Source organism: Macaca fascicularis, chromosome 11, assembly GCF_037993035.2.
Source record: "Macaca fascicularis isolate 582-1 chromosome 11, T2T-MFA8v1.1".
In the NCBI taxonomy this organism is placed as follows: domain Eukaryota; kingdom Metazoa; phylum Chordata; class Mammalia; order Primates; family Cercopithecidae; genus Macaca; species Macaca fascicularis.
The window spans coordinates 64,144,893-64,162,615 of record NC_088385.1 but is presented as its reverse complement, the minus strand read 5'-3'; the positions used below and the strand labels follow the sequence as shown (position 1 = coordinate 64,162,615).

General features: G+C 41.8%; 1 protein-coding gene across 50 annotated transcripts in view; it reads left to right on the top strand.

Moving 5' to 3' along the window:
* R3HDM2 (R3H domain containing 2) overlaps positions 1-17,723 on the top strand; it is a 182,395-nt gene that overhangs the window by 76,311 nt on the left and 88,361 nt on the right. For 2 of the 50 annotated variants that reach the window (XM_045366541.3, XM_045366542.3), the window contains exon 3: positions 15,453-15,512. The exons of 47 other annotated variants lie outside the window; for them this stretch is intronic. The gene's annotated coding sequence lies outside the window, so the exon portion shown is untranslated. Of the gene's footprint in view, positions 1-15,452; positions 15,513-16,838; positions 16,890-17,723 lie in introns of all 50 variants that reach the window. One more of the 50 variants, XM_065524465.2, reaches the window with a different exon arrangement.

Below are 17,723 nucleotides of genomic sequence, written 5' to 3'. Positions count from 1 at the left end.
GCTGATTTTTGTATTTTTAGTAGAGATGGGATTTCACCATGGCCAGGCTGGTCTCAAACTCCTGACCTCAGATTATCTGCCCACCTCGGCCTCCCAGAGTGCTGGGATTACAGGCGTCAGCCATTGTGCATGGTTGAGTTTAATGTATTTTAATAGCAAACTTACAGGAACAGCACAGAAGATAGACAACATTAAAACCATGTACTGGCCAGGCGCTGCGGCTCATGCCTGTAATCCCAGCCCTTTGGGAGGCTGAGGTGGGCGAATCATGAGGTCAGGAGATCAAGACCATCCTGGCTAACATGGTGAAACCCCATCTCTACTAAAAATACAGAAAGTTAGCTGGGCGTGGTGACGTGTGCGTGTAGTCCCAGCTACTCGGGAGGCTGAGGCAGGAGGATGGCTTGAACCTGGGAGGTGGAGGTTGTAGTGAGGCGATATCATGCCACTGCACTCCAACCTGGGTGACAGAGCGAGACTATCTCAAAAAAAAAAAAGCAAACAGCAAACCATGTACTTGGATGTAGGACAACTAAATTAGAAAAATATAGTGAATGGATGGAATTAACTGCATGATAAAAATGCTGCAAACACTATTTAGTTGCCAACAGTAAGAAATTTACGGCCGGGCGTGGTGGCTCATGCCTGTAATCCCAGCACTTTGGGAGGCCGAGGTGGGCGGATCACAAGGTCAGGAGATCGAGACCATGGTGAAACCCCGTCTCTACTAAAAATACAAAAAATTAGCTGGGCGCAGGGGCGGGCGCCTGTAGTCCCAGCTACTCGGGAGGCTGAGGCAGGAGAATGGCGTGAACCCGGGAGGCGGAGCTTGCAGTGAGCCGAGATTGCGCCACTGTACTCCAGCCTGGGCGACAGAGCGAGACTCCGTCGCCTAGGTTGGAGAGCAGTGGCGAGATCTTGGCTCACTGCAAGCTCTGCCTCCTGGGTTCACAACATTCTCCTGCCTCAGCCTCCCGAGTAGCTGGGACTACAGGCGCCTGCCACCACACCTGGCTAATTTTTTGTATTTTTAGTAGAGTCAGGGTTTCACTGTGTTAGCCAGGATGGTCTCGATCTCCTGACCTCGTGATCTGCCCGCCTTGGCCTCCCAAAGTGCTGGGACTACAGGCGTGAGCTACCACACCTGGCCTTGATTTTCAAAAAATCCAAATTCTGGCATTATCCAGAAAAATTCAACAAGTTTATTTATAATTAGAATTGAACTCCTGAAACTTGTTCACTGAAACATTTTGACTTGCGTTAATGCTTTATGTACCCAAATTTATATTAAAAATTCACACATAAATGAAAATGGAAAAACAGCCACTACTACTTGATTTCTGCTTATTTGTTTTGAAACAGTGTCTCCCTCTGTTGCTCAGGTTGGAGTGCAGTGGTGTGATCATGGCTCATGGCAGCCTGCAGCTTCAACCTCCTGGGCTCAAGTGATCTTCCTGCCCTAGCTTCCTGAGTAGCTGAGACTACAGGTGTGTGCCACCATGCCTGGCTAATTTTTTTTTTTTTTTGAGATGGAGTCTCGCTGTGTCGCTCAGGCTAGAGTATAGTGGCACAATCTTGGCTCACTGCAACCTTTGCCTCCTGGGTTCAAGTGATTCTCCTGCCTCAGCCTCCTGAGTAGCTGGGATTACAGGCGTGTGCCACCATACCTGGCAAATTTTTGTATTTTTAGTAGAGACAGGGTTTTGCCATGTTGGCCAGACTGGTCTTGAATTCCTGACCTCAGATGATTTACCTGCCTTGGCCTCCCAAAGTACTGGGTTTACAGGCATGAGTCTCCGTGCCCGGCCCTATTTTTCATAGAGATGAGGTTTCACTAGTTTCCCAGGCTTCTCTTGAACTCTCAAGCTCAAGTGCTCCTCCTGCCTTGGCCTCCCAAAGTGCTGGGATTACAGGTGTGAGCCGCCACACCTGGCCTTCTTTGTTTTTTAATAGAGACAAGGGAGACGAGGTCTTGCCATGTTGCCCAGGCTGATCTTGAACTCCTGGGCTCAATCGATCCTCATGCTTCAACCTCCCAAAGTGTTGAGATTATAGGCATGAGCCACTGCGCCAAGCTGGTTTCTGTTTCTCACTTTTCCACTTACAGTGATATATTTTGATACCTTTTGACTCCACAGAAGAAAATATAGAACAATCAGAACTACCAATAACAGGAAAAAGATGTTTTTTCCTTAGGATGAAACATCTGTCATCATAGTGGATTTTTTTTTTCTTTTTTTTAGATAGGGTCTTGCTCTGTCACCTAGGCTGGAGTGCAGTGGCATGATCATAGTTCACTGCAGCCTTAAACTCCTGGCCTCAAGTGATCATCCTGCCTTAGCCTCCCAAAATGCTGGGATTACAGGCATGAGCCACCATGCCCAGCCCGCAGTGGATTCTTACCACGTTCTCCATGTATGTAGTATGCTAGCTGGATGTCGTTTGGCATAATTGTTTCATGTTTGGCATGGATAGCACATAGGTGTTTGTTTGTTTGTTTGTTTTCTAGTCGTTGTTTTTTGAGACAGGATCTCACTCTGTTGCCTAGGCTGGAGTGCGGTGATGCCGGGCATGGTGGTTCTCACCTGTAATCTCAGCACTTTGGGAGGCCAGGGCAGGTGGATCACCTGAGATCAGGAGTTCGAGACCAGCCTGGCCAACATGGCAAAATGCCATCTCTACTAAAAATAGAAAAAATAAGGCCGGCGCAGTGGCTCACGCCTGTAATCCCAGCACTTTGGGAGGCTGAGGCAGGAGGATCACCTGAGGTCAGGAGTTTGAGACCATGCTGACCAACATGGAGAAACCCCATCTCTACGAAAAATACAAAAATTAGCTGGGCGTGGTGGTGCATGCCTATAATCCCAGCTACTCGGGAGGCTGAGGCAGGAGAATTGCTTGAACGTGGGAGGTGGGGGTTGCAGTGAGCTGAGACTGCACTATTGTACTCCAGACTGGGGAACAAGAATGAAACTCCATTTCAAAAAAACAAAAAATAGCTGAGCACAGTAGCTCACACCTGTAATCCAAGCACTTTGGGAGGCCGAGGCGGGTGGATCACCTTAGGTCAGGATTTCGAGACCAGCCTGGCCAACATGACAGAAGCCCATCTCTACTAAAAATTCAAGAAATAGCCAGGCACGGTGACTCACACCTGTAATGCCAGCTACTCAGGAGGCTGAAGCAGGAGAATCACTTGAACCTGGGAGGCAAGAGGTTGCAGTGAGCTGAGATTGCACCATTGCACTCCAGCCTGGGCAACAGAGTGTGACTCCGTCTCAAAAAAATAATAAATAAAGTGCTTAGGATAGGTTTGGCAAAGTGATTCACGCCTCCCAAGACTTGGGAGGATGAGGATCGCTTGAGGTCAGAAGTTCGAGACTAGCCTGGGCAACAAGTGAGATCCTTTCTCTACCAAAAAAAACCAAATAATAACAAAAATTTAGCCTCGTGTGGTGACGTGTGCCTGTAGTCCAAGTTACTTTGGAGGCTGAGGCAGGAGGATCCCTTGAGCCCAGGAGCTTGAGATTGCAGTGAGTTATTATTGCCACTGCACTCCAACCTGGGTGACAGAGTGAGACATTGTCTCTAAATAAAAAAATAGAAAATAAAGTGCTTAGAACAGTGCCTGGACTACACAAGTTCTCAAAAGGGGATTTTGACAAATGTAACTTCATTTTATTACCTTTTTTTTTTTTTTTCTTTGAGGTGAAGTCTTGCTCTATCACCCAGGCTGGAGTGCAGTGGCATGATCTCGGCTTATTGCAACCTCCACCTCCCGGGTTCAAGCAATTATTTTGCCTCAGCCTCCCGAGTAGCTGGGATTACAGGCATGTGCCACCATGCCCAGCTATGTTTTGTATTTTTAGTAGAATCAGGGTTTCACCATGTTGGCTAGGCTGGTCTTGAACTGACCTTAGGTGATCCTCTTGCCTCGGCCTCCCAAAGTGCTGGGATTACAGGCATAAGCCTTGGTGCCCAGCCTTGCTTTTATCACTTAATGTGTCCTGGAGGTCTTTTCATACTAATATATGGATTTTGTAAATGATCCTTTAAGAGAGTAACTTTGTACCAGCCTGGGTGACAGCCAAACCCTGTCTCAAAAAAAAAAAAAATAAAGTAACTTTGTAAAGGAACGTCAGCATTAAGTTTTGTTGTAATTTGTCCCATCTTATAAAACCCTTCTTTATCCCCTCCGTCCTCCAGTTATCAGCCAATTTCATTTTACAACAAAGTTATTTGAAAGAGTTGTTTCTTCTTGCTATCCCCAATTTCTCTCCTTTTTCTTTCTTATACCTACTCCCATTAGGCTTTCACCACCACTCTCTATTCCTACATCCAGTAATCAGATAAAAATTCTCATTTCATTTGACATATCAGTACTTGATGCAGTGCATCACCTTCTCTTTAAAATGCTTTTTCATTTGGCTTCCAAAACACTATACTGTCTTTTCTCACTGGCCATTTTTTCTTAGTCTCCTTTGTTGGTTCTTCTGACCCTCCTTTTTTTCTTTATGAAAAATTTCAAACATATAAAGTAAATTTTTAATATTATAATGAACTCTCTCATGTACCCTTCATAATCATCAACATTCTACTATTCTTGTTTAATCTATGACTCTACACATTGCTTACCCCCACTTGGTTATTATTTTTAAAAGTCTCATTTGGCTGGGCACTGTGGCTCATGCCTATAATCCCAGCACTTTGGGAGGCCAAGATGAGATGATCACTTGAGGCCAGGAATTCAAGACCAGCCTGGTCAATATAGTAAGACCCCATCTCTGATAAAAATATATATATTTTATTAAAAATAATAAAAGTCTCATTTATTGTATATAATTTACTCGAATAACTCTTACCCTTTTAGGTGAACAGTTCTGCAGATTTTTACAAACATTTACAATCTTGTAACCACCATCACGATCCAAATATAAAATATTTTCATCTTCTCAGATGGTTACCTTTTGCCCCTTGTAGTTCATTCCCTCCACTTACCCCCAGACTCTGGCAGCCACTAATATGTTTATTGTCCTTATAATTTTGCCTTTTTTCCAGAATGCCATGTAAATGGCATCACACCGTATATAACTTTTTGTTTGTTTTTTGAGACAAGAGTCTCACTCTGTCCAGGCTGGAGTGCAGTGGCACAATCTTGGCTCACTGCAACCTCTGCCTCCCGAATTCAAGCAATCCTCCCATCTCAGCCTCCCGAGTAGCTGGGACTTCAGGTGATAGCCACCATGCCCAGCTAATTTTTGTATTTTTAGTGGAGACATGGCCTCACCATGTTGCCCAGACTAATACATGCATATATATTAGTAGACTAATCTCGAACTCCTGGGCTCAAGCGATGCGCCCATCTTGGCCTCCCAAAGTGCTGGGATTATTATAAGCGTGAGCCACTGCACTTGGCCAGTATATGACATTTTGAGACTGACTTCTTTCACTCAGCATAATGTCTTTGAGATTCATCCAACTTGTTCCTTACATTAGTAGTTCTTTTTTTTTTCTTTTTGAGACAAAGTCTCACTCCGTTGCCCAGGCTAAGTGCAGTGGTGCAATCACAGCTCACTGCAGCATCGACCTCTTGGGCTCAAGTGTTCCTCCTGCCTTAACTTCCTGAGTAGCTGGGACTACAGCCATACCACCATGCCTGCTAATTTTTGTAGTTTTTGTAGATATGGGGTCTCACTATGTTGCCTGGGCTGGCCTTGAACTCCTGGACACAAGTGATCTGGCCAACTCAACCTCCCAAAATGCTGGGATTATAGGAGTGAGCCACCATGCCTGGCCAGTTCATTCCTTTTTGTTGCTGAGTATAATTCTGTTGTATGAGTGTACCACAGTTTGTTTATCTGAGTCTGCTAGAGATTTATCAATTTTATTTATCCTTTGAAGGAACCAGTTTTTTGTTTCATATGTTTTCAATTTCATTGATTTTTGCTTTTTATTATTACCTTCATTCTGATTCCTTTGAATGTATTTTGTTCTCCTCTTTTTAGTTTCTTAAGATGGAAAGTTAGACTATTGATATAAGAGCTTTCTACTTGTATTAGCTTCAGCTGCCGTTGCAAAATACCACAGACTAGGTGGCTTAAACAGCAGAAATCCTCTCCTCTCATCCCCTTCCCTCCCCTCCCCTCCCCTTCCCTCCCCTCCCCTTCCCTCCCCTTCCCTCCACTTCCCTCTCTCCTCCTTTCTCTTCTTTATTTGTCTCTTTCTCTCCCTTCCCCTTCCCCTTCTCTTCGCTTTCCTTCTCTCTCTCTCTCTCTCTTTTTTTTTTTTTTTTTTCTGAGACAGGGTCTTGTTCTGTTGTGCAGGCTGGAGTACATTGCTGCCATCATGGCTCACTACAACCTTGACCTCCCAGGCTCAGGTGATCTTCCCAAGAAGCTGGGACCACAGGCATGCACCACCTTGCCTGGCTAATATATATATATTGGAGATAAGGGGTTTGTCTCTTTTGTAGAGATAAGGCTCCTACCTGGGATTACAGGGATGAGCTACTGCATCCTGCCAGAAATTTATTTCTTATGGTTCTAGAGGCTGAGAAGTTGAAGATCAAGGTACTGTCCAAGGTGGTCGTAATCCTGAAGCATCCTGAAGCTTCTTAGCTTGTAGGCAGCTGCCATGTCTCTGTGTGTTTATATGACCTCTTTGTGTGAGAGGTAGTGAGGGAGAGAGAGAACTTTCTGGTGTCTCTTTCAATAAGGACACTAATACGATCAGATCAGGGCCTCACTCATGTGGCTTCATTTAACCTTAATTACTTTCTTAGAGGTCCCATCTCTAAATACAGCCCCACTGCCAGTTAGGGCTTCAACATTCGAATTTTGGGAGGACACAGACTTTTAGTCTATAGCACTACTTTTCTAGTGTAAGCATTTATTGCTATGTATATATTTCTCTTTAGGCAATTTTTTAGTTTGCATCCCACAAATTTTGCTACATTATGTTTGTGTTTTTGTTCAGCTCAAAATATCTCCCAGTTTCCCTTGAGACTTCGTCCTTGACCCATGGATTATTTAGAAGTATATTTAATTTCCAAGTGTTTGGAGATTTTCCTGTTCTATTTTTGTTATTGATTTCTACTTTAATTTCATTATAATTAGAGGATATACTTGGTATAATTTTGATTCCATTACATTTGTTAAGGTTGTTTTATAACTCAAGATATGATCTACCTTGGTGAATGCTCCATGAGCACCTGAAAATAGTGTGTATTCTGTTTGCAGTTGGAGTGTTCCATATATGTCAGTAAGATCCTCTTGGTTGATGATGTTCAGTTCTTTTTTTTTTTTTTAATTTTCTTTTTCTTTCTAAAACAAATTCCTGAACCCAGAGTATTCAGTTCTTTTATATCCTTGCTTTTTTTTGTTCTGTCTAATGGTTCTATTTCTGAGAGAGAGGTGTTGAAATATCCCATTGTAATTGTGCATTTGTCTACTTTTCCTTTAATTCTCGGTTTTTGTTTGTGTATTTTGAAGTTCTTTTATTAGGTGCCTAGATATTTAGAATTATGTCTTCTTGGTGAGTTATTATCATTATGTAATGTTCCTCTTTATCCCTGGTAATTTTCTTTGATCTGATGTATACTTTGTCTAAGATTAAAATTCTGGCCTTTTTTGGGTTAGTGTTTAATAGGGTATACCTTTTTCTATTACTTTTTAAATTTAATAGACTAGCCAGGCACTGTGGCTATGCCTGTAATCTCGGCCCTTTGGAAGGCTGAGGTGGGAAGATCGCTTGAGGCCATGAGTTTGAGACTAGGCGGAAGAACATAGGGCAACCCTGCCTCTTAAAAAAAAATAACTGGGCAATGGTGGTACATGCATGTGGTCTCAACTGTATGGGAGACTGAGGTATGAAGATTTCTGGGGCCTGGGAGGTTGAGGCTGCAGTAAGCCATGATTGCACCACTTCACACCAGCCTGGGTGATGGAGACCTAGTTTCAAAAAAAAAAAAAAAAAAAATTAGGCCGGGCATGGTGGCTTACGCCGCTAAACCCAGCACTTTGGGAGGCCGAGGTGGGCGGATCACCTGAGTTTGGGAGTTTGAGAGCAGCTTGACCAACATGGAGACACCCCATCTCTAGTAAAAATACAAAATTAGCTGAGTGTGGTAGTGCATGCCTGTAATCCCAGCTACTTGGGAGGCTGAGGCAGGAGAATTGCTTGAACCCAGGAGGCGGAGGTTGTGGTGAGCCGAGATTGTGCCATTGCACTCCAGCCTGGGCAACAAGAGTGAAACTCCATCTCAAAAAAATAATAATATACTTTCATTTTTAGAACAGTTGTAAGTTTACAGAAAAATTGAGCAGAAAGTACAGAGTTCCCATATGCCACCCACTGTCTTCCATACACACAGTAGTGTCCCCTATTATTAGCATCTTGTGTTAGTATGGTTCATATGTTAAAACTGATAAACTAATATTGATGTATTATTATTTTTAAAGAGACAGAACCTTAGTGAGCCGAGATGGCGCCACTGCCCTCCAGCCTGGGCAGTAGAGTGAGACTCGATCTCAAAAAAAAAAAAAAAGAAAAAGAGAACCTTACTCTGTTGCCCTGGCCGGAGTGCAGTGGTGTGATCATGATTCACTGTAGCCTCTAACTCCCTGGCTCAAGCGATCCTTCTGCTTCAGCCACCAGAGTGGCTGGGATTATAGGCACAAAGCTACTGTGCCCAGCTTGATATATTTTTATGAACTAAAGTCCATAGTTTACATTAGGTTTTTTGTTCTTTGTGTTATACAATTCTTTTAATTTTGACAAATGTATAATGTCATGTATCCACCCTTAAAGAACCATATGGAGTAGTTTAATCCATATACTTTTTTTTTTTTTGAGGTTAAGAGTGGAGGTTTAATAGGCAAAAGAGAGAAAGAACAGCTCTCTCTCCTGCGAAAGAGAGGGGCGCCCAAGGGGGACTTCCTAATCTGTATACTTTTAACCTACTTACATCATTATACTTGCAGTGAGTTTCTTGTAGACAGCATGTAATTGGGTCATTTTTAAAAATGTATTTGGACAATCTCTGTCTTTTAACTGGCAGTTTTAGATGATTTACACTTAATATAATTGTTACTATGTTAGATTTGGTTTACCATCTTATTATGTGTTTTTTCTTTGTTCCTCTTATTTTTTAATCACTTGATTCTGTTGTTTTGCCTTTGAGTGAGTTGAACCTTTTGTAGTACTAGATTTTAATCTTTGTAATTTATCTACTAGGTTCTGACATATCTTTTTGTATAGGTTTTTTATTGGTTACTCTAGAGATCTCTCTAGATCTCTATGTATATGTGCACACATATACACACACATATATGTGGTACATGTACACATGTGTGCATATGTGTGTGTGTAGATATACACACTTAACTTTTTTTTTTGAGATGGGGTCTCACTCTGTCATCCAGGCTGGAGTGCAGTGGCACAAATACAGCTCATTGCATCTTCAAACTCCTGGGCTCAAGTGATCATCCCTCCTCAGTCTCCTGAGTAGCTGAGACTGTAGGCATATGCCACCAAACCCGGCTAATTTTTTAATTTTTTTGTAAAGATAGGGTCTCACTATGTTGACCAGGCTGGTCTTGAACTCCTGGCCTCAGGTGATCCTCCTGCTTCAGCCTCCTTACATGCTGGGATTACAGGTGTGAGCCACCATGTCCAGCTACATGTAACTTTTTTTTTTTTTTGAGATGGAGTCTCACTCTGTCACCCAGGCTGGAGTGCAATGGCGCAATCTCGGCTCACTGCAAGCTCTGCCTCCCGGGTTCACGCTGTTCTCCTGCCTCAGCCTCCCAAGTAGCTGGGACTACAGGCACCTGCCACCATGCCTGGCTAATTTTTGTGTTTTTAGTAGAGACGGGGTTTTACTGTGTTAGCCAGGATGGTCTCGATCTCCTGACCTCGTGATCCACCCGCCTCGGCCTCCCAAAATGCAGGGATTACATGCATGAGCCACCGCTCCTGGCCGCTACATGTAACTTTTAATATTTAGAATTGGTATTTTACCATTTCAGGTGGAGTCTTGAAACCTTACCACAATATAGGTTTCTTTCGTATCCCTCTTTATGTTGTAGTTGCCTTATGTATTACATCTACATACAATAAAAACCCCATCAACTTAAAACTTTTGCTCTCAAACATCAAACATTTTAAGGAACTCAATGGGAGAATAGTCTATTATATGTAATCAAGTATTTACCATTTATGTTTTTCTTCCTTCTGGTCTTCCATATTTTGTTGTATTATTTTCTTTTTGTAAAATGTCCTTTGACCATTCTTTTAGTGCAGATCTGCTACTGTGAATTCTCTCAGTTTTCCTTCATCTGAGAATGTCTTTATTTCATCTTTATTACTGAAGGATATTTTCTCTAGATATATAATACTGTATTTATAGTTCTTTCATTTAGCACTTTAAAAAATATATCCCACTTCCTTCTTCCTTCTAGTTCTCATGGTTTCTTTCTTTCTTTCTTTCTTTCTTTCTTTTTTTTTTTTTGAGAAGTTTCATTCTTGTTGCCCAGGCTGGAGTGCAATGGCACGGCCTTGACTCACTGCAACCTCTGCCTCCTGGGTTCAAGTGATTCTCCTGCCTCAGCCTCTCAAGTAGCTGGGATTATAGGCGCCTACCACCATGCCTGGCTAAGGTTTTGTACTTTTAGTAGAGACGAGGTTTCACCACGTTGGCTAGGCTGGTCTTGAACTCTTAACCTCAGGTGATCCACCTGCTTTGGCCTCCCAAAGTGCTGGTATTATAGGTGTGAGCCACTGCTCCCAGCCTTTTTTTCTTTTTTTGAGACAGAGTTTCACTCTTGTTGCCCAGGCTGGAGTGCAATGGCACGATCTTGGCTCACTGCAACCTCTGCCTTTCGGGTTCAAGCAATTCTGCCTCAGCCTCCTGAGTAGCTGGGATTATAGGCACCCACCACCACACCCAGCTAATTTTTGTATTTTTGGTAGAGGTTGGGTTTCACCATGTTGGCCTGGCTGGTCTCAAACTCCTGACCTCAGGTGATCTGCCCGCCTCGGCCTACCAAAGTGCTGGGATTACAGGCATGAGCCACTGCACCCAGCCCTCGTTCTGGTTTTTGATAAGAAATATGAAGCTGCCAGGCATGGTGGCTGGTGCCTGTAATCTCAGTTAGTTGGGAGGCTGAAGTGGGAGGATTGCTTGAGGCCAGGAGTTCAAGAGAAGCCTGGGCAACATAGCAAGAACTCTTCTCTAAAAAAATAAAGTAAATATAGATTAGGGGTCATGGGGGCACATGCCTGTAGTCCCAGCTACCTGAGAGCCAGAGTCAGGAGGCAGGAGGATTGCTTGAGCCCAGAAGTTCAAGGCTGCAGTGAGCTGCAATCCTGCCACTGCATTCCAGCCTGATGATAGAGCAAGACCTGTCTCTTTATATATGTATATATATATACGAAAGAAATATGTAGCCATTTGAATCATTATTTCCTTCATAACAAATGCATCATTTCCTTTTGGTTGCCTTCAAGATTTTTTCTGTCTTTTTGTGTTTAGCTGTTAGATTATGATGAATCTAGGAGTTTATCATGGATTTGTGTTTATCCTGTTTGGGGCAGTTTACTGAGCTGCTTGAATCTGTTGGTTTATGTCTTTTGTCAAACTTGTGAAGTTTGCTTCCATTATTTCTTTCAATATTTCAGTACACTCTTTCTCCTCACCTTCTGGGACTCTAATGTCCTGAACATTAGACATTTTGGTATTGTTCCTCAGGTCCTTGATGATCTGGGTTTTTTTTCCCCCCAACGAAGAAATTTTTTTAGACCAGTCGCAGTGGCTCATGCCTGTAATCCCAGCACTTTGGGAGCCCGAGGCAGGCAGATCACCCGAGGTTGGGAGTTTGAGACCAGCCTGACCAGCATGGAGAAACTCAGTATCTACTAAAAATACAAAATTAGCCAGGCGTGGTGGCGCATGCGTGTAATCCCTGCTATTCGGGAGGCTGAGGCAGGAGAATCGCTTGAACCAGGAAGGTGGACGTTGCAGTAAGCTGAGATTGCACCATTGCACTCTAGCCTGGGCAACATGAGCAAAACTCCATCTCAAAAAAAAAAAGGAAGAGAAATTTTTTTTCCTTTAGTGTTGAGATTCAATATTCACATTTGATAACTCTGTTGATCTGACTGCAAATTCATTGACTCTTTTCCCTGTCATTTCTGTTCTGCTATTGAACTCATCGAGTGAGTTTTTATATTTTGGTTGTTATATTTTCCAGTTCTAAAATTTTCATTTGGTTCTTCTTTAGATCCCCTGTTTCTTTGCTGAGACATTCTGTCTTTTCATTAGTTTCAAGAATGTTTGTCCTACCTTGTTGGAATATTTTTGTAATGTGAGGCTGTTAATTTCAACATTTGTGTCATCTTCTTGTTTTGACTGTTCATCTCTTTTCTTATACAAATTCAAATTATCTTGGTTCTTCATATGCCAGGAAATTTTAAATTATATCCTGGAAAATTTGAATATTATGTCATCAGCGTCAGGGTCTTGTTTAAATCCTGTGGTAAATATTGACTTTAATTTTAGCAGACAATTCAACCTGGTTGTGTTCAACTTCAAGTTCCGTGCAGCATTTTGTGAGTGGTGATTCCAAAGTCTGTTCAGTTTTTGAAGGCTTTGCAATACTGTTTAGATCTGCCTTGCATGTATATCACCTAGCCACTCATCTGAGATTTGGCTGATGGCTATTCTTATGGTTCAGAATGACCTTAATGTTGGAGATACGTACTGAATTGTTTTAGGTGTGAAGAGTCATCATGAAAGCATGTCAAATAGGCCTGAAAAAAATTTATATGCACATATATGCATGCACATATGTATATACATAAGTTTGTATATGTATCTAGGTGATTGTTGTGCTAGTTTTGCAAATTCTCTATATGTTAGAAATTTCTCAAGTAAAAATTTCAGGGCAACAAAGAAATAAATAAAGGTCAAAAACACGTTATTCATCTGCTTAAAAACCACGAATGGCCTGTTGTGTCATGAAGTTGAAAAGTTAGATTGTTTTCAACGATCGATTTGGCCCTGCGGGATCAGCCTTCCAACCCCCTAAGGCTTCTCATCTCACTCAGAGTAAAAGCCAGAACTTGTTTTTTGTTTTTGTTTTTGTTTTACCTTTTGTATGACCCTTAATGGGTCTATCTCTTATTCCTAGAGCTTATCTTAGTGCCTGTCCATAGTAAGAACCTAACCACACAAGTATTTGTCTGAATGAATAGATGTGTCTTTGTGACAGGTTTTATTGTTTTCATCAGGATGCCTTGACCATAGCTATACATTATTTTGTGCTGTTGCAGATCATGCACTGCCTGTAATGTTCATTACTTCCTAAGCAATAGAGATTATTACTGTCTTTCCTTGGGCTCTTAAAAATTAAGATCTGAGGCCAGGCTGGGTGGCTCATGCCTGTAATCCCAGCACTTTGGGAGGCCAAGGCGGGCAGATCACCTGAGGTTGCAAGTTCGAGACCAGCCTGACCAACATGGAGAAACCCCCTCTCTACTAAAAATACAAAATTAGCTGGGCATGGTGGCGCATGCCTGTAATCCTAGCTACTCGGGAGGCTGATGCAGGAGAATCGCTTGAACCCGGGAGGCGGAGGTTGCGGTGAGCCAAGATTGCACCATTGCACTCCAGCTTGGGCAAGAAGAGCAAAACTCCATCTCAAAAAAAAAAAAAAAAAAAATTAAGACCTGAGGGTCGTATCTAAGCTTGCCATTCCAGAGCCAAAAGTACTCAAATAAGTACTTTTCTTTCCTGGTCTCTTTTGTATCACTTTATTTTAATCTACTTATTGTCATCCCTGTACTTATACTCTCCATTAACATCCTTTTTCATCAGTTCTGTCAGTAAGATGCCTTCATAGTTTCCTTATTCCCTCATTTTATAGCCAAAGTATTTTTCCCTTCCTTTGGGGGCAAATAATAGGAAGAGGAACAGATAGCTACTGGTATCCTGTGCTGTCTGCCTTCTGCCCCAAAATGAAAAACAATTTTACTAAATATAGCTTGCTGGCAAGAAAATTCTCTATAACTAGGTTTGGTCTTAATTTTACATTTTTAAAGTCCAGCCCAGTATCTTTTAGGCAAAGATCATATCTCTGGCCTCAATTATTTTGCAGGTGAGAAAAAGGTAAGATAAATTTAAAGGTGAGCTTTTAATTCAATACCTATTTCCAACTTGTTATTCTTCACTAAAGAGACTATTTTGGTATTTCGACATATGTAGCAGAAAGGAGCTGCTGCTGTGTCTTTAAAAGCTATCCTCAGAGCAGTGTGGAGGCAGGCGTGCCACTGAAGTACTTGAATGAGAGCGAGAAGAGGAGGTGGGAGGGGGTGCTCTTACAGCCTCTGTGTGTGTGAGTGTGTCTGTGTGTGCCTGTGTCTGTGTCTGTGAGTGTATGTGCCAGTGTGACTGTTGGCAGAGCTCTGGATGACATCTCTCTGAACAGCTGGCCATGGTCGGCTTCAGAGCTGCTTGTCAGAGCAATTAGCTAGCTGGAGCCACAACAGCAAGGATCAGTATCATTTCATTCAAGGGTGAAGGGGGCGGGAGAGGGCTGTGGGTGGGGGAAGAGGCACAGGTTTCCCAGAAGGAATTTCTTCCGGCAAAATTCCGGCAGAACAGATCTTTACAATGAAGTCTCCATTAATAATGTGAGCTCGCTGTTGGTGTAAGTACAGATCCATCTGGGGTGAGTTTTGGATAATTTTATTTATTTATATAAAAGTCCTTGAACTCCACAGACTGGGTAGAAAGAAGCTATAAAGATATTTTTCTATCTTGGCTGATTTAACTGTGTAATACACAGTAGGGAAATTAGAGAATTTTGAAGTGCTAAGTTTTGTGAGGGTTTTTTTGGGCATTTTTGTTCACTGTTTTTTATCTTTAAAATATTATAAAAATTAGGTTTGCTAGAACTTTTACTGTATTCAGATTTTACCTCTTCCATGGCTATTTCAAGCAATGCTTTATTCAGATGTAGCTTGTGAGAACAGTGGTGATTTCTGTTCTCTTTGGTGATGCTGTTGACGCACATTGCAGGAAGCAGGGATTCCCCTATAAATATCCTTCACTGTGTCATTACCCAGCTATCCACACCTGGCTGGTGAATGTACCTCTCTGTCCTCTATCTTTATGTAACTATCCCCTAGTCTTAAATGTGATAAGCCTTTGCTATGTCTGGGGAGCTTTTTTGATTGTGAACATCCAAGGAGGAATTTGTTAAAACCTTTTTACTAAAAAATGCCTTTTGATGTGTTGAGATTGTCACATGGATTTCTTCTGGGTTTATTTATTCTTATTTTGTATTACTTTTTCTTATAATTGGCTTGTTTTTATTTGCTGGCCTTGGCTTCTAAAGAGTGCAGAGATGGGATTCCCTCTACCTCCAGTGACGTAGTGATTTTGTTTGCAGTCTTTTTCTTCTGAGAGGGAGGGGACGGAGAGAAGGAAGAAGAAAAATCCATCTGAAGCGGTGCGTTCTTCCTTCTGTGACTTGATGTTGGTAACTGGGTGCCATTGAATAGAGCTGAAACCAAAATGGGATGTTTTAAGGGTGCTATAATTTTGTTTCCTTTTAGAATAGGCTCAGACCAAAGTCAGAATTGCTGAAGCAAGGTGCCTGAATTAACCCTGTATGTCCTGCTGTTAATTTTACCTAATTACTTTTTCTAAATAAGGAAAGAAAAAGAACTTATGAGCAGGTTTCTGGAACCAGGATGCATGAATAATTTTAGGTTGAGTTTTGGATTTGGAATTTTTCTGCCTTATTTGCACAGTTTGTACACTGTTTCTCAGACCTAAAAAATAGGTAGTTATGTGAAATTCCTTGACACTGTAGTTTAGAATAAAATTCTAATTTTGATGTATGTAGCTAAAGCAAAGCTTTAGGAAGAAATTGTTAGATATACTCTTAGGTGTGAGCATAACAGCCCAACCCATTTAATTTTTGGATTGAGTATCTGGGCTTCCAGTGCCTTTTCATGCAACTCCATTTTAATACCGCTGATTTCTAGAGGGCTGCAGAGGTCAGTTTGAAAAACTCAGTAAACTAGAGCCTAGGAAAATTGAAGGTTTACCTATCTGTCAATGTGTGTTTGGGTAACATATGTGGAAAAGTGCCTTTAAGAATGTGCTGGTTTATTTTCTATCTTTATTTTCTCTTCTGTGCTTTCATTTACTCTAAATTCTTCGTGTGAAGTGAAAAGAGTAATAATGTCTGCTTCTCAGTTTACATTAGATATTCTTATTTTTCTATGATGGTTTGATTATATTAATATTTATTACAGCCATAAATGTTTCAAACCAACACAATCTATTTGTTGCAGGGGTAGGAGGAGAAAAAGGAAGATAATCCTAGGGCAAACTGAGAGAATTCTAGAAGAAATAACCTATTTAGAAGCTTGCCAGAGATAGGAGCTATAAGAGTTAAGAGAAATTCCACCACATCCTTGCATCTTGATATTGCAGCAAATTTGTGGGTAATTTCTTGCTAGCTTTTCAGGAAACCCCTGTGGTGGACAACCCTCATTAATCGTTGCTGGGAGACTGCTCTGACGTCACTGGGAGCAGTTCCCTGTCTGCAACTAGGACAGGAATAGCCTTTGAGGGGGAAGAAAACTGCTGTGAAATTAAAAGATGATGGTTTTGTTTACTTGGTTTTCCTTTCATTTGAGGGTAGATAAGATAGACCTAAAGTCTTTCTTAAATGTTTGTCATTACCAAGGGAAAAATTGCCAAAGTTCTTTTTATTTCAACTGGAAGTGCCTTCTTTTGAAATCTTTATTTTCTAACCATCAAGGTTTTGGAAGAGGTCAAGGAAAAAGAAAAGCTATTGAAAGATGTTAGAGAAGTAAGATTTCTGTTTCTTTTTATCCCCTTTTCCCCTACTTTATTTGTTTTTTGTTTCTGGAAGAAGGAAAGATCAAGAACAGCTTTTATAAATCGTTTTTAGCATCACCCTGTTTGGGATAGTTAAAAGTGTGATACATATGTTGGAAGGACACTACTGTGCCTAAAAGTTACTATAACTACTTAATTCTCTTCTCTCTGATATCTTCCTCTCCTAGCCCACTCCCTTAACAGCTCTCACTGTTAACAGCTTCTCTCTCTCTCTCTTTTTTTTTTTTTTTTTTTAAGACGGAGTCTTGCTCTGTCACGCAGGCTGGACTGCAGTGGCATGATCTTGGCTCACTGCAACCTCCACCTCCCGGGTTCAAGCAGTTCTCCTGCCTCAGCCTCTCGAATAGCTGGCATTATAGGCACATGCCACCACACCCAGCTAATTTTTGTATTTTTAGTAGAGATGGGGTTTCACCATGTTGGCCAGGTTGGTCTCAAACTCCTGACCTCGTGATCCGCCCACTGGCATCCCAAAGTGCTGGGAAATACAGGCATGAGCCACCACATCTGGCAAGAGTTTCTCTTTAGAAAAAACTTACTGGTTGAATGCTTGCCCCCGAGAATTAAAATCCCAGGTTTGCCAATTGCTGCTCTGTGACCTTGGCCAAATTACTTAACGTCTCCATTTGTAAAATGGGTCAGATGTGGTGGCTTACACCTTTAATCCCAGCACTGTGGGAGGCTGAGGTGGGTGGATCACTTGAGGTCAGGAGTTTGAGACCAGCCTGGCCAACATAGTGAAACCCAGTCTCTACTAAAACTACAAAAAAAATTAGCTGGGTAT